The sequence below is a fragment of the Callospermophilus lateralis genome, unplaced genomic scaffold, assembly GCF_048772815.1.
Source record: "Callospermophilus lateralis isolate mCalLat2 unplaced genomic scaffold, mCalLat2.hap1 Scaffold_143, whole genome shotgun sequence".
Classification (NCBI taxonomy): domain Eukaryota; kingdom Metazoa; phylum Chordata; class Mammalia; order Rodentia; family Sciuridae; genus Callospermophilus; species Callospermophilus lateralis.
Genome location: NW_027512573.1, coordinates 1,947,310 through 1,964,116, shown reverse-complemented (window position 1 = coordinate 1,964,116; position 16,807 = coordinate 1,947,310). Strand labels below are relative to the sequence as shown.

Here is a 16,807-nt window from a genome sequence, read left to right as displayed (position 1 = left end):
GGAAGCAAGGAAAACAGTGTTCTGAGAGACTTTTTTTTCTTTTCTTCTCTTTCTTTCTCTCTTTTCTTCTCTCTCTTTCACAACTTCAGCATATGTGAAACTAAGAACTGTGCATGAACAACTGAATTACCAAAGTAATATAATATAGAGGAATTGCATATACCCCACCTTCCCCCCATTTTTTTCTTTATTTCTATCTTACTTTCCTTTTCCTTCTCTTATTTCTCTTTTCTTCCTTGTTATTATTTTTTCTTTTTTTTATTCGTATTCTCTCGATCCCACTTTCAATCTCCTAACTTATGCTATCTATAAATAGGGTAACTATCTAAATAGATAGGAGGTTGAGTCTATCTATACATTCTTCCATAAATTACCAGTCTAGTGGTTAGAGTTCTCCAAAGGTGCTAAGTTAGTTTAACCTCATACCCTCACTCCTTTCCCTCTAAGTATAACATCCTTCATCTGAAATTAAGCTTTCTATATGCCACCAGATATGGTATGCCTTTTAAGAAACTAATGAATATATTCTTAAGTAATAATTAAAACCAATATCTATAGTCTTAGAATCTAACTATAAATGTATTAATAATGTACTGTTGATATTGGGAACTGTTAACATTGTCTTTCTCCGCAAAACAGGGATTTTGGAGCTATACAAGAACAATACTAATATATAAGGGGAAAAACAGTAGCACAACAGTTTCACAAAGCTAGAAAGAATCATGAGCAGTATGAAAAAACAAGGAAAGAAAGGACCACAAACAATACAGGTCAATTCAACATTAGATGAGGTAATATCTGCAGCTGATGGAATGTCAGACAAAGAGTTCAGGATATACATGCTTCAGATGATCTGGAGTCTCAAGAAAGACATTATACAGCATATTCAGACAATGAAAAATCACTTTGACAATGAATTACATAAACAAATCCAAGCAGCAAAAGATCAACTCTATAGGGAGATAGAGGATATAAAAAACAAACAAACAGAAATCCTGGTAATGCAGGAAACAATAAACCAAATTAAAAACTCAAATGAGAGTATTACCAGCAGAGTAGAACACTTAGAAGATGAACATCAGAAAACGAAAACAAAGTTTTTCAACTTGAAAAGAACATAGACAGCTCAGCGAGAATGTTAAGAAATCATGAGCAGAACATCCAAGAATTATGAGATAACATCAAGAAAACTAAATCTTTCATGTGGGATTATTTCAAAGGGCTGCTCTCAACTCAAGCCCTGGTTCTTTGCCTCAGTTCACCCCAAATGATTTGCCTTCTTTTAATAACCCCTACCTAACTCTTTTTTCTCTTATATCTATCTTCCTCTTTCCACATCTTTTCCTCTCTCTCACCTCTATATTTATTTCCATTCTATTTCTACATTTATTTCATATCTACTATACTGAAAACACTAAAATCACAGTAATACCCCTAATTGTAATTCAATGCCTCAGATTTTATTTTCATTTACTTAATTTCCACATTTGTTCCACACTTAAGTGACATAAAGAAATCTGTGTTTGTTATCTTTAACTTTTCACTAATTTGTTAACTTGCTTGATTATTCTCTGTATGTTACCATTTGCTCATCTTGTGCCATCATTCCCTAAGATACTCTTTTCCCTGATAAATTCCATACTCCTTAATCTAATCTCCTATCCCCTACCCTGAAGCCCTCTTAGCTCTAAATGGGTGTTCCCACATAGGACCAGCCAACCATACTCCACAAAATGAACATTCTGCTCACTTCGCTGAAGTTCTGACCCTGTGCTAAGCCACACCTCAAATTTAGAGCATATACGAAAAAGAGAGTCAGTATCCTACAAGATAGGATAGTATTCACCTGAACATGCTAGTCCAAGACCACTCATATGGTTCTCTTAATTTGGCTGCTTTCTTGAGAATAAAGAGGAGTGTTTCAGGGACATAGTGTATTGCTGCTCTAATTTTCTTTAAGGATGAATCAGATCAGATTTTTAAAGCTTATCTCTACCTACTTTGGTCTGCCTGAGCTCTCACACCCACACAAGTTTACTCCCATGGATGGAAGTCCTTACCCGGTAAGGATCAATTTCCCTTCTGGGGTTTGCCTCCATGTGGAGAGCTCCCTTATCCAGCTCAGTTTCTGAAAGCCATACCATGTCTGTCTTCTGTGTAGATACTTTTCTCATCCTGCTTGGGCTTTGATATCCCATGCCAGGTCCTCCACTGCCAGGAAGAATGCCTTCTTGAAACAATCAAGAACATGGACAGAAATCCTACAGATTGGGAGAAAACCTTCACCACCAGTACCTCACATAAAGGCATTAAATTCAGGATATACAAAAAAAAAACTCAAAAAATCTTAACTCAGACCTGGGCTCAGTGGAACATACCTATAATCCCAGGAGTTAAGACAGGAGGATCACGAGTTTAAAGTCAACCTCAGCAAACAGGCACTAACCAACTCAGTGAGACCCTGTCTCTAAATTAAAAAATAAATAAATAAAAATAGGTCTGAAGATGTTGTTTAATGGTCAGGCACTCCCAAGTTCAATCCTCAGTACCAAAAAACAAAAGGCTTAACACAGAAATATAAATAAACCAGTCAATAAATGGGCAAAACAAACATTTCACAGAAAAAGAAATACAAATAGTCAAAAAATATATTTAAAAGTGTTCAATATCTCTAGCAAGTAGAGAAATGTAAATTAAAAATACACCAAGATTTCATCCTATTTCAGTCAGAATGGCATTTATAAAGAATACATGTAACAATAAGTATTGGTGAGGATGTGGGAGAAATTTACTCTCCTACATTGCTGGTGGGACTTCAAATTGTTTCAAACACTCTGGAAAGCAGTATGGAGATTCCATAGAAAACTTGGAATGGAAACATTTGATGCAGTTATAGCACTCCTCAACATATACGCAAATGACAGCATACTACAGAGATGCAGCCACATTCATGTTTATAGCAGCTCAAGTCACAATAGGTAAGCTATAGAAACAACCTGCAATGGATGAATGGACAAAGAAAATGTGGCATATAAACACAATGGAATATTACTCAGCAATAAAGAAGAATTAAATAATGATATTTTCCAGTAAATGGATAGAACTGGAGAATATCATGCTAACAGAAATAAGCCAATCCCCCAAAAAACAAAAGCCAAATGTTCTCTATAATTTGTTGATGCAAACCCAAAATAAGAGAGGTTGGAGAGGGAAACAATAGAAATAGATTGGACTAGCAAAGGGGGACAAAGGGAAGGGAGGGGGGGTGGTGAATAGGAAAGACATTCAAATTAATTGGTCATAACTTTCCTAGGTTTCTTTTTGCATATTTGACCAGTATAACTCCACATCTTGTATGATCACAAGAGTGTGAACCTAAATAGAATAAGTTATACTATATATATATATATATATATATATATATATATATATATATATATACTTTATGTATATATATATATTATACTTATTGTATATATATTCTGCCAAAATACATTTTTAATTCTACTGTTATGTAGAACAAATTTAAAAAAATGGCAAAAAAAATTAATTGCCTTTTTTACCTTGCTTATGTGATGAGTTCCAACACTGGACTGTCTACATGCAGACACCCTCTTTACCCTGCCTGGTCTCTGAAACCCACACAGGATTACCCTCTGCAAGGATGATGTCCTCACCCCACTTAGTCAATGAATCCCAACCAACATTGGAACAAACATTGTTCAGCAGTGTCTACTTGCTTCTCCCAGATGCTGAGATTTCATGCCAGGCTCCATCTCTCCAGGGACTCACTCCTCACCCAAAAGGGGGCTCTGACTTCTCACAAAAAGTGACTTTATGCATGAATGACTTCCAAACCCTGCTTAATTTACATTCCCCATACCTCACCACACCACCACATAGATGGCCTCTTCTCACAGGCTGACAACTCACACCAGCCTTCCACTATTTGGGACACCTCCTCAATTCTCCTGTCCTCTGCTACTCTGCTATGGACCACTGCCACTTGTGGACATCCTCCTCACCATGCTCAGGCTCTGATTATCCACACCAGAATACACTCCCACCACACCATGGTGAGATTTTCTTCACTTTTCAAGGGCTCCAATACCACTGTCAAGCCAAACACCTTCATTGTCACCTTTTCCTGCTTGAGATCAAAGGTCTTGTTCTACATTACACCTGCTCAACCCATCCTACAGCAAACACCTACTTTGCCCTGTCCCATCTAGTGCTTAATTTAAGACTGAAAAAATTAGTAGGAAAAGGGTTCTACAATGTACAAAGGAGTCTTATGTTCTCTGCAATTAATTTTTGGACTTCACAAAGTACATGTAGTTAGAGGGTTGTGCATACACATACCCTCTTCCCAATAATAATAACTGATTCTAAGAGGCTTTCTCATCCAAATTCCTTAAGCAAAATAGGTTTATAAAGTTATATCTCTCTCCCTAGAATAAATCACATTGCAAATAGATTACATTGTATCAGAAACAACGCCTAAAGCTCAGTGGCTTAGAACATTTATTTCCCATACACATTACATGTGGGCTTAGGATGTAGATCCTAAAATGAGTATAACTTGACTTGTATCCTTTCTGAATGTTTTCTCATCCTAGAACGCAGGTGGGAGGCATGGTGAGGAGGATGTGCAGTGTAAAACAGCACAGTACCAGGGTATAAATGATTGAGAAGGTATCCACAATCATTGAGTGACTCCTTGTAAGCTGAATTGTGCAGTAGCATCCTCAGTTTGGATCAAGTGCATATTATATTCATTCTGATCTTTTGACCAATGGATGTCACCTGGATAAACCTGTGAAAGGGCAGAAAAAAGAAACTCCACCCATAGGAAGACATGTCAATAGCATCAAAGCTTAATCCTTTCTCAGAGAAGAATATAAACACTTGGGAATGGTGATGGAATCTATGCTTAAATCCTTTAAATTATATAGTCAACTGATTTTTTTAGTGAACTTTAAAATTGAGCATGGGTGCCCTGGTTGTTAAAAAATAGGAAAAACTGGGGAAGAAAAATAAAATACTAGAACTTCTATTTATATTTCCTTGTGATTTTAAGAAAAATAGTCTTCACTGCTATTTTATGGATTTACTATCACATGCCTGCCATGTATGTTATGTGACCGCTCATGAGGGAGACATGGAAGTTCCTAAAGGTTATGTTGAATCTTTCATGTTGCCTTTTGTGCTACATGTTGCTTTGTGAGCTTTTTGTAAGTAAAAGTCATGTGCTGCAAATTTTGCTCACTTTTTCGAGTGCTGTGTATAGTTTTCCAATCATATGCTAGTTACCACATCTTTAATTAAGCATGCAAGCACATGTACACACAACCCATGCTCCCTGGGCAAACAAAATGTTCTAACAACAATTGAGAAGACAACTACATTGTAAAAGACACATGTACCTGGGAGGGACAATTTGGAAAAATGAACACAGAAAAAAATGTTATTGCCACATTGTGATTTTTTGTTTAATGTGGGGATACAGTTATCCACCTTCATTTTTTAAATCCTAAAAATAGAGGTCTTCATTGGACCACCACCTCTCCCCATGTTTCAAAATCAATTCAAATTGTATTAAAGACCTAAATTTATCACCTAAAACTATAAAACTACAAGACAAACAAAGGGGAAATAAATTCAGTACATCCATAGAAGAAAATATTTTTTGGATAACACCCCAAAAGCACTGACAGTAAAGGAAACATAATATTATGTCAAGGAAGCAACACAGGAAACAACAGAGTAAAGATACAACCTACAGAGGAGGTGAAAATATTTTTCAATTAATTTTCTGACAGGAATTACTACAAGAATGAATAAAGATTTCAGAAATACAACAATGAAATATAAATTGTTCAATTAAAAATAGTCTTTCTGAACACACATTTCTTAAAATTAAAAAAAATGCCAATTATTCAATGTACAGGAAAACATTTCAGTATCACTAACCATCAGCAAAATGCAAATCAAAACCACAGTGAGGCACCTCCTGGAGCTGCACCAGGGGAGGTGGTGCTGACACCAGGGGCCGCCCAGCAGGAAGAGGATAAGCCTGAAGTCTGATCACCTAGAAATTCACAGGGACCAGTTGGAGGTCCTGTGCAAGAAGGGTTGTGGATATTATAGCAACCCTGCCTGGCAGGGCTTCTGCTCCCAGTGCTGGAGAGAGGAGTACCACAGAGCCCAGCAGAAGCAGATCCAGAAGGACTGGGAGCTGGCTGAAGGACTTCAGCAGGAGGAGGAAGAGGCCTTTGCCAGCAGCAGTCAGAGCAGCAGGGGTGCCCTTCATCACATTTTCCAAATTTGAAGAAAACAAAACCAGTGGAAAGATCCACAAGGTAACCACAGTGAAGAAATTCTTCATTTCTTCTTCCAGATTTGGATCAAGAAGATCAGAAATTCATGAAGCAAAAGCTCCTACTCCTTTCATAAACTGGAAAACCAACATTGAAACAGGGTCTAAGGAGCTCATAGAGTTTCTCAAGACCTTCCACAAAATCAAACAAGAGATCCGTAAGCAGACCAAGATGTTTGGGGAATGATTCATTACAAAAAGGATTCAGGAATTGAGGAGCATTAAGAGTGTACTCAGGAGTTTTACCAGAATGTGGTGGAAAGAATACTGACTTGTGGAAAAGTGCCTCCAGAAACAGTTGGGAAGAAAATGGATCAAATGGAGAAGTACATCATAACTCACCTCTATAAATATGGGTTCTGTTCAGAAGCCACTGATAATAGGAAAGACCACACCATTTAGAAGAAGATAAGATATCACTGATATGGATACAAATACTGTGCCCAAGATAAGCTGGTCTGCATCACCAGGTGTAGCAAGCACATCTTCAACATCATCAAGATCACCAACAATGAGCCTGCTTCTGCAAGTGACTTGAGCCTTCTTCTACTTCTTTCCCAATCTCATCTACATTGTGCTGAAGGGCAAACCCTCCACACTTGTAGTCCTACATCCAGTACATCACCTTCTTCTGAAATCCCAGCTGGCTGATGACGGGGAGGACAGATACTATTTCACCAATCTATGATGTGCTATGGCTGTCATTGAGAAATTGAATAACCAGTCTTGGAATCCAAGTCACATGGATTTTGATTTCTACATGTCTAGCCAGACCACTCTCAGGAGGCAAGAACCCAAGAGTTGGTCTCCTGATGCTTGCTTAGATGTGCAGCAGATGTATAAGATCTTAGACCTCCTGTCTCAATTGAATGAAAGACAAAAAAGAATCACCAATAAAGCCACAAAACTTAACAAAGACTTAATAGATTTCAAAAGAAATTCAAGATATTGTGGAGAAATATGCAATTTAAATTAAGCCCCAAAGTCAACCGTTAGTGGCTACTAACTCTGAAAATGTTTAAAATGACAAAACTTCTCCACCATTGCAAACTCAGGTTCCTGCACAATAATAAACATTATGTGGGTAGTATTTATTTGAGCCTACATTGAAGGTAACAGTGTTGCAGCCTGCAATTGGGATCTAGAACATATTCAATTGCTTATAAATATCAGAGCATTTTTAAGATACATTTTGTTGGGGGTGTTTTGTATGTTTTATTTTCTTTTTCCTCATAGGGAAAACTTAGTTAATAATAAATTACTGAAAAAAACAGAATAAGAAATCATCTCACCCCAGTTCGAATGGCTATCATCAATGAAAGCAAAAACTAACAAATCATGGTAAAAATGCACAGAAATGTAAGTCTTACACTGCTGGTGGGAAGGTAAATTATTATAATCATTATGGAAAAACTATAAAATTTTCTCAAAAAACTAAAAATAAACTCACCATATGACCCAACTATCTCATTTTGTATACATAATTTTGAAAGAGTGAGTGTCATAAAAGAGATACATTCACTCTTATATTTATTGCTGCACTACTCACAATAGCCAGAATATAAAATCAGATAAGTTGTCCATCAACAGATAAATGGATAAAGAAATTGTAGGAGGGGATCCAAGATGGCAGAGTGAGGAGATTTTATGTCTGGCTACTCTGTACATGAATCCGAGAAAGCTATCAGGCGGCTTCTCCACAAGGTCTCACCTTGACGGAATACAACACCCCAAAGCATGTGACAAGACCCCATGTAGCGGATTTTCACAGAATCCACCAGAGCTGCAAACACTGAGCAGAACTCAGAGCCTCTATGTTCTGGTAAGACTCCAGACTCTGATACATAAGCCCCCAGTTTGAGCACATGTGCAGCTCTCAAGTGGTGAAGCAGAAACACCAAATCAGCACCTCTGCAGAGCTGCAGGACTCCAGACTATGCTTCACTCCCATGCAGGTCACTGGACCACATTCTAGCCACAGCATGAGGACATCTCAGCTCCCCCCACCTCACCAGTCACTCCAACATAGGAAACAGACAGACTCCATCTTGGAAAACCTTCTCGCCATCTTTGTTGAGTGTGGCTACCAGCTTGGTTGTGTGACTGAACAGGTACTTGTTTCCAACTCTCCCTCCCCCCAGCTGTGATAACTCAGCACAGTAAGTATCAGCACAAAATCAGCTCTCAGTTGAACAGGAGTGCAGTGTGACCAGGGCACTGCCCACCTGGTGCAAATAAGGGTGGATGGAAGAGGTCCCACAGTTGCGACCTGATAAGCAAGAGAGGGGAAGGGTGTAAAAACCAGAAGCAACTCAGAGAGACCAAGATTAGGGAAGCTACAGGCAAGAGAGGGAGATGATACCCAGGCTCAAGTCTTCTCACACTGGTTACCTACACCACCCTGAGGGCAGAGACTCAAGCCTGGAATAAACAACTCCACCTACTGAAAGAGAAGAGAAGAAAACAGAACTCTCTATATATTTTTTGTTATTTATTTGTTTGCTTGCTTTTTGTTGTTGTTTGTTTGTTTTATTCTCTTCCATTTTATCCTCTTCATTTCTCCTCTACCCTTCCTCCTCTGGTCCTGACAACCCTAACATATATGTGAAACCAAGAACTTTGAATGAAATAGAATTTTAAGAACTGAGTCACCAGAATAATATAATATAGAGAAATTGCATAAACCCTCTTTTTTTTCCTTTCACTCTCTCTTTTTTCTCTTTCTTTGTTTCTTTTTTATTTTTATTCATCCCTCTCTTCCTCTTTCAATCTCCTAATTTTTACTATTTTTACTTCTTGTCATTTTCTAAATACATCTATTATTTGTTTTTTCTGCTTTCTACTGTCCTCCCATGTACTTGTCTACCCTAAATTACCTCCTGTCTATTCCCCTGCTACTAACCCTCTTCACTAGAATTCTTCTCCAAATTTTGTAAGTTATTTGCATACCTTCACATCTTTCCCCCTTAACATCATACACCCAACCCCCAGTTCTTTGTCCACCACCAGAAACTGTACAGCTTTTATGAAACTACTGATTATATTTTAAATAATAATTGAATCAACATTTCTAGACATTGAGACTAACTATAAATGTCTTAATAACAATAATTTATTCATAAGTGATGTATTGTTGATATTGGGAGCTGTCAACAGTGTCCTTCCCACAAAATAGGGATCTTGGAACTATACAAGAGAACTACAAATCTATAGGGTAAAAACAATAACACAACAGTCCCACAGAGAGGGAAAGAAATGCAAGCAACATGAAAAGACAAGGGAAGAAAGGACAACAAACAATTCAAGACAACATATCACTAGAAAAATTAACAGAAACAGCAGAAAAAAAATGACAGAGAAAGATTTCATCATTTACATGATTTACATGTTTTGGAATCTCAAAGGAGAGATTATACAACAAATGCAGACAGTGAAAGATTACTTTGTTTATGTACAATGAGGTACATAAACAAATCCAAGAAGCAAAAGATGATCTCTCCAAAGAGAAAAAAATTATTAAAAAAAAAAGAAATCTTTGAAATGAAAGAAATAATGAACCAAATTAAAAACACAAATGAGAGCTTCACCAGCAGAGTAGACAACTTAGAAGACAGGACATCAGACAACGAGACAAAGTAAATCATCTTGAAAAGAAGGTAGACAGCACAGCAAAAATGAAAAGAAACCATGAGCAGAACATCCAAGATATATGGGATAGCATAAAAAGACCAATTTTAAGAGTTATTGGGATAGAGGAAGACCTAGAGGTCCAAACCAAAGGAATGAGCAATTTGTTCAATGAAATAATATCAGAAAACTTTTCAGACATAAAGAATGAAATAGAAATTCATATCCAAGAAACCTACAGGACACCAAATGTGCAAAATCACAACATATCTACACCAAGACACATGATAATGAAAATGCCCAACATACAGAACAAGGAGAGAATTTTAAAAGCCACAAGAGAAAGGAATCAGATTACATATAGGGGTAATCCAATTAGGATAATGGCAGATTTTTCAATGCAGACCCTGAAAGCTAGAAGATCCTGGAACAACATATTTCAAACTCTGAAAGATAATGGGTTCCAACCAAGAATCTTGTATAAGCTTCAGATTTTAAGAATCTTGTATAAGCTTCAGATTTTAAGATAAAATAAAAACCTTCCATGATAAGCAAAAGTTAAAAGAATTTACAGTTAGAAACCTGGCACTACAAAACATCCTTGGAAAAATATTTCATGACGAGGAAATGAAAAACAAAAATTAAAACCAGCAGAGGGAGGTAGCACACTTAAATAAAAACTAATCGAAGAGAAAAACCAACTCAAGTTAAATAACAAAAGTAAGATAATATGGCTGGAAATACAAACCATATCTCAATAGTAACCCTAAATGATAATGACTTAAACTCACCAATCAAAAGACATAGGCTATCAGACTGTATTAAAAAAAATGATCCAACAATATGCTGCCTACAGGAGACTCATTTGATAGGATAAGACATACACCGACTGAAGGTGAAAGGTTGAGGAAAATCATACCACTCACATGACTGCAGAAGCAAGCAAGGGTCACCATACTTGTATCAAATAAACTAGACTTAAAACCAAAGTTAATCAAAAGGGATAAAGATCAACATTACATACTGCTCAAGGGAACCATACACCAGCAAGACATAACAAACATAAATACATATGCCCCCCAAAATGGTGCAGCTATTTTCATCAAACAAATGCTTTTCAAGTTCAAGAGAGAAATTGACCACAACACAATAATCTTGGGTGACGTTAACACACCTCTTTCACCACTGGACAGATTTTCCAAACAAAAGTTGAATAAAGAAACTATAGAGCTCAATAACACAATTAATAACTTAGACTTAACTGACATATATAGAATATATCAACCGGCATCAAGACGATACACTTTCTTCTCAGCAGCACATGGATCCTTCTCAAAAACAGACCATATACTATGCCACAGGGCAACTCTCAGCAAATAAAAACTCTTAGCAAATGAAATTGGAAGTCACCAACAAAATAAATAATAAAAAATTCTGCATCACATGAAGACATAACAATATGCTACTGAATGAACAATGTGTTACAGAAGACATCAAGGAGGAGATTCAAAAATTCTTATAGGTAAATGAGAACACAGACACAACATATCAAAATCTCTGGGACACTATGAAAGCAATACTAAGAGGAAGATTCATTGTGTGGAGTTCATTCCTTAAAACAAGATAAAGTCAACAAATAAAAGACCTCACACTACATCTCAAAGCCCTAGAAAAAGAAGAACAAATTAGCAGCAAAAACAGTAGAAGGGAAGAAATAATTAAAATCAGAGCTGAAATCAATGAAATCAAAACAAAAGAAACAATTGAAAAAATAGACAAAAGTTCATTCTTTGAAAAAAATAAATAAAATCAACAGACCCTTAGCTATGCTAATGAAGAGGAGAGAGAGAACTCAAATTACCAGCATATGTGATGAAAAAGGCAATATCAAAACAGACACTACAGAAATACAGAGGATAATCAGAAATTATTTTGAAAATTTATACTCTAATAAAATAGAAGACAGTGAAGGCATCAATAAATTCCTTAAGTCAAATAATCTGCCCAGATTGAGTCAGGAAGATATACACAACTTAAACAGATCAATATCAAGGGAGGAAATAGAAGGAGCCATCAAAAGATTACCAACCAAGAAAAGCACAGAAACAGATGGATACATAGACGAGTTCTACAAGACCTTTAAAGGGGAACTAATAACAATTCTCATCAATTTATTTCAGGAAATAGAAAAGAGGGAGTACTTCCAAGCTCATTCTATGAGGCCAATATCATCCTGATCATAAAACCAGGAAAAGACACATCAAAGAAAGAATACTTCAGATCAATATCTCTAATGAACATAGACGCAAAAATCCTCAATAAAATTCTGTAAAATCAACTACAAAAACATATCAAAAAGATTGTGCACAATGATCACGTGGGATTCATCCCAGGGATGCAAGGTTGGTTCAACATACGGAAATCAATAAATGTAATTCATCACATCAATGGATTTAAAGATAAGAATCATAGAATCATCTCGATAGATGCAGAAAAAGCATTTGACAAAATATAGCACTGCTTTATGTTCAAAGCACTAGAAAATCTAGGGATAACAGGAACATATCTCAACATTGTAAAGGCTATCTACGCTAAGCCTCAGGCCAACACCATTCTATTTTTTTTTATTGGTTGTTCAAAACATTACAAAGTTCTTGACATATCATATTTCATACATTAGATTCAAATGGATTATGAACTCCCATTTTTAGCCCAAATACAGATTTCAGAATCACATCAGTTACACATCCACATTTTTAAATAATGCCATATTAGTAACTGTTGTATTCTGCTACCTTTCCTATCCGTTACTATCCCCCCTCCCCTCCCCTCCCATCTTCTCTTTCTACCCCATCTACTGTACTTTATTTCTCTCCTTGTTTACTTTCCCATTCCGTTATTGTACCTGAAGCTTAATTTTGCTGGATACAGAATTTTTGATTGGCATCCATTGTCTTTCAGTGTTTGAAATATGTTATTCCAGGATCTTCTCGCTTTCAGTGTCTGTGATGAAAAATCCGTTGTTAACTTTATTGGTTTACCCCTGAATGTAATCTGCCTCCTTTCTCTTGTAGCTTTTAATATTTTCTCTTTGTTCTGTATATTGGATATCTTCATAACAATGTGTCTTGGCGTTGGTCTACTGTGATTTTGTGTGCTTGGTGTCCTGTATGCATCTACAAATTGTATATCCATTTCCTTTTTTATTTCTGGAAAGTTTTCTGTAATTATTTCATTCAGCAGGTTATTCATTCCCTTGGTTGGAACCTCTATACCTTCCTCTATCCCGATGACTCTTAAATTTGGTTTTTTTATGTTATCCCATATCTCTTGGATGTTATTCTCATGATTTTTTACCAGCCTTTCTGAGTTGGCTAGACTCTTTTCAAGATGATATATTTTGTCTTCATTATCTGACGTTCTGGCTTCTACTTGCTCCACTCTGTTAGTGATACTCTCATTTGAGTTTTTAATTTGGTTTATAGTTTTCTTCATTTATAGAATTATTGTTTGATTTTTTTTATAATCTCTATCTCCTGATAAAGATACTTAACTTCTTTTATCTGTTTATGTAATTCATTTTCAATGTGTTCTTTCACTGTTTGAATTAGCTGTCTCATATCCTCTTTAAGGTTCCATTCCATCTGCTAAGGTATTCCTTGAGTTCTTTATTTGACCATTTTTCTGATGACTCTAGGTCCTCCTGAATATTTAGGCTGTCCTGCATTGTTTGTACTCCTTTTCTTCCTTGCTTCTTCATGCTGCTCATGTTACTTCTTGTTCTGTTTGACTGCTGAGTTACTGTTTTACTCCTATAAATTTATTTGATGCTTGGGAAGAAAGGTATTAGAAGGGAAGGGAAGAAGTCACTAAAGAGAATGAGAGTAAGCAGGTAGAATTCAAGGAAGGGGAAATAAGAAAATTGAAAAGAAATGAAAAGACAAAAGAAAAAAATAGAAAATAAAAAAATTTTAAAAAAATTAAAAAAATAAAATTTAAATTTAAAAAAAATTAAAAAATATTTAAAAAACAAAAACAACAAAAAATGAAAATGAAAAAAAAACCAAATTAAAAAAAATTAATAAATGCAGTCTTAGAGTTTGATTAACTTCTCTTCCAGTAGGTGGGGCTGTTCCCACTGGGCCAAGCTTCTCCTTTCAATATGCGGGAACCAATCACTGTGCAGCAGCTCCTCCTCCCAGACTGGGCGGGTCTCCAATCCTGAGTGCCTAGGGCCTTCTCTTGTGTCTAGTCACTTCCCCACTTTTCCTCAAGCCAGGCCCCACTCACTGGTGACGTTCACCACAATACTGGCTACATGCCAGGTCTGCTGCTCCCTGGAGCACTGTTTTCATGAACAACTGGGCACACTCTCCCTGTTTGCCATTCCTTCAGACCCTAAGTTTGTAGAGCTTGGGGCTGAGAACCCTCATCGAATTTTGCTTGCCCTCTGGTAGCCACACCCTGGTAGCTGGTGCATGAGACCTCAGCACTGGTGGGAGCAGTAGACAGGAGTTAGGCGCCGTGGGTCCTGAGCCACTCCTGATTCCCTCGGTCTGGCTATCACGCTCACGGGAGAGCTGGGAGGGGCCCTTAAGGTTTCCCCGCTGTGTGGAGAGGGAAGACTAGGGGATTACACACCTGTCGCCGCTGGTTTCAATGAAGTTATCTCCTCTGCCACATTCTGGTGACGTCAGTTCTCTGCCATGGTGGTATCCCATGCAAATGGCGACAGTTCGTTCCCTTTGTCAGATGATCAATGCAATGTGTGGGTCCTGACTGTCTCTCCCAAGCCCCGTTTCAATCCTGTGGCCACTGCCTATGAAGGCTCGGTTGGCATTAACCTCGGTAGGATCAGAAGGGCCAACCAGTTGTTTCCGCGGAATTGTTTAGTGCTCAGTCACAGCACTTTGTCTGCGAGAAGCAGGCAACATGAACGGGAGCTTGAATTCAGCCGATCTGGGCTCGGTGTGTGTTCTGAGAGGCCCAGACTGTTCGCCCCAGATCCATGTCAGCTCAGCATTGCCTAGTTATCCTGAGAAAACAGCATTTAGAAGGTTTACGACTCCTTATGCCGGCGCAGCTGAAGAGGTCAGAGACATGATCTCTCCGTGCCTGCCGCCATGTTGGATCTCCCCCCAACACCATTCTAAATGGAGAAAAATTGAAAGCATTTCCTCTAAAATCTGGAACAAGACTGGGATGCCCTCTCTCTATTCAACGTAGTTCTTGAAACACTGGCCAGAGCAATTAGACAGATGAAAGAAATTACAGGATTAAGTATAGGAAAAGAAGAACTTAAACTATCACTATTTGCTGACGATATGATTCTATACCTAGAATACCCAAAAAACTCCACAAGAAAATTTCTAGGACTACTAAATAAATTCAGCAAAGTAACAGGATATAAAATCAACACCCATAAATCAAAGGCATTTCTATGTATCAGTGAAAAATCCTCTGAGAGGAAAATTAGGGAACCTACTCCATTTACAATAACCTCAAAAAAAAAATAAGATACCTGGGAATCAACAAAAGAGGTGAAAATCTATAAAATTAAAACTACAGAACCCTAAAGAGAGAAATCAAAGAAGACCTTAGAAGATGGAAAGATCTATCTTGCTCATGGATAGGCAGAATTAATATTATCAAAATGACAATACTACCAAAAGAATATATAGGTTTAATTTTGTTCAATTCTGAACAAAATTCCAATGCATTCCTCAGAGAAATTGAAAAAGCATCTGGAAAAATGGCTAAAGCAATTCTAAGCAGGATGAGCGAAACAGGTGGTATCACTATACCAGACCAGACCTTAAACTTAACTACAGAGCAATAATAACAAAAATAGCATGGTATTAGCACAAAAACAGGCTGGTAGACCAATGGTAGAGAATAGACGACACAGAGACTAACCCACAAAATTACAATTATCTTATATTAGACAAACATACAAAAAAACATGCACTGGAAAAAAGATAGCATCTTTAACAAATGGTGCTGGGAAAACTGGAAATCCATATGCAACAAAATGAAATTAAACCACTATCTCTCACCATGCACAAATCTTAACACAAAATGGATCAAGGACCTAGGAATTAAACCAGAGACTCTGTGTCTAATAGAAGAAAAAGTAGGCCCTAATCTTCACCATGTGGGATTAGGCCCCAATTTACTTAATAAGACTCCTATAGCACAAGAATTAAACCCAAAAATCGATAAGTGGGATGGAATCAAACTAAAAAGTTTTTTCTCAGCAAAAGAAACAATCTGTGAGGTGAACAGAGCACCTACGTCCTGGGAGAAAATTTTTACCCCTCACACACCAGATAGAGCACTAATCTCTAGGGTATATAAAGAACTCAAGAAGCTAAGCACCAAAAAACAAATAACCCAATCAATAAATGGGCCAAGGACCTGAACAGACACTTCTCAGAAGAGGATATAAAATCAATCAACAAATATATGAAAAAATACTAATCATCTCTAGCAATCAGAGAAATGCAAATTAAAACTACTCTAAGATATCATCTCACTCCAGTCAGAATGGCAGCTATTATGAAGACAAACAACAACAAGTGTGGCCGAGGATGGGGCGGGGCGGGGGGTGGGGGTGGGGGAAGGTACACCCATACATTGCTGGTGGGACTGCAAATTGGTGCAGCCAATTTGGAAAGCAGTATGGAGATTCCTTGGAATTCTGGGAATGGAATCACCATTTGACCCACTATCCCTGTCCTCAGACTATACCCAAAGGACTTAAAAACAGCATACTACAGGGACACAGCCACATCAATGTTT

At 37.3% G+C, this 16,807-nt stretch overlaps 1 pseudogene; it reads left to right on the top strand.

The window, feature by feature from the left end:
• The first annotated feature begins 1,961 nt into the window (after positions 1-1,961).
• LOC143387879 (rab5 GDP/GTP exchange factor pseudogene) lies at positions 1,962-7,067 on the top strand (annotated as a pseudogene).
• Positions 7,068-16,807: the final 9,740 nt, after the last annotated feature.